Source organism: Daucus carota, chromosome 1, assembly GCF_001625215.2.
Source record: "Daucus carota subsp. sativus chromosome 1, DH1 v3.0, whole genome shotgun sequence".
Classification (NCBI taxonomy): Eukaryota; Viridiplantae; Streptophyta; class Magnoliopsida; order Apiales; family Apiaceae; genus Daucus; species Daucus carota.
Window position 1 is genome coordinate 26,255,357 of NC_030381.2, and position 806 is coordinate 26,256,162.

At 45.5% G+C, this 806-nt stretch overlaps 1 long non-coding RNA gene across 1 annotated transcript; it reads right to left on the bottom strand.

The window, feature by feature from the left end:
- On the bottom strand, positions 1–560 carry LOC135150835 (uncharacterized). Its single transcript, XR_010289225.1, has 2 exons — positions 359–560; positions 1–306 (listed from the first exon to the last, which is right to left on the bottom strand). It is a non-coding gene; the product is annotated as an uncharacterized LOC135150835 (long non-coding RNA).
- Between the last annotated feature and the right edge of the window lie 246 nt (positions 561–806).

The window sequence follows — 806 nt, forward strand, 5'->3', positions numbered from 1 at the left end:
GTCAAGTCCCGAAATCCGAATCCGAAAATAAGCCCAAATATACTGGCCCAATTGCAACAACTTGGGTAATCCACAAGCCCACCACAGGCCCCCAAAAGATCATGATTTGTTGGTACAATTGGTAGTAGTACTTATGCTTATAAACTGAACTAAAGTCCACACACTTCTCGATGTGGGACTGGGGTGTTACAAACTCTCCCACTTAAATTCCTGACGTCCTCGTCAGGCCGAAACGGATAGCCCATAGGCCCAGATCGAACCTCTCTAGCCATTGTGGGATAATACCGGCTGGCTTCGTGTCCCCGCCTCCGGATCTCTGTCCATTGCGGGATAATACCACCAGCCTTCGTGTCCCCACCTCCGGCAACTTGACGAATCAAGCTTTCGAGAGCCTGCTCTGAATACCATATGTGACAACCCGGGTCAAATCCCGAGTCTTTTTCGAAAATCGGGTCAAGTCCCGAAATCCGAATCCGAAAATAAGCCCAAATATACTGGCCCAATTGCAACAACTTGGGTAATCCACAAGCCCACCACAGGCCCCCAAAAGATCATGATTTGTTGGTACAATTACTCATTGGACCCATCACTTCCCTATTTTTCTTCCTTTTATCTCCTTTTTATATACACCGTATTAAATATTAATGAACCCCACAACTTCACTTTTTTTCCCTATTTTCCACTACTTTATCCTCCCTCCTAGTGATGAGCATTCGGTCGGTTCGGTCCAAAACGGAACCGAATCGAATAGATCGAGGACCAAAATTTCAAATTTTTTCCGGACCAAAATTCTGTTATGGACCAAA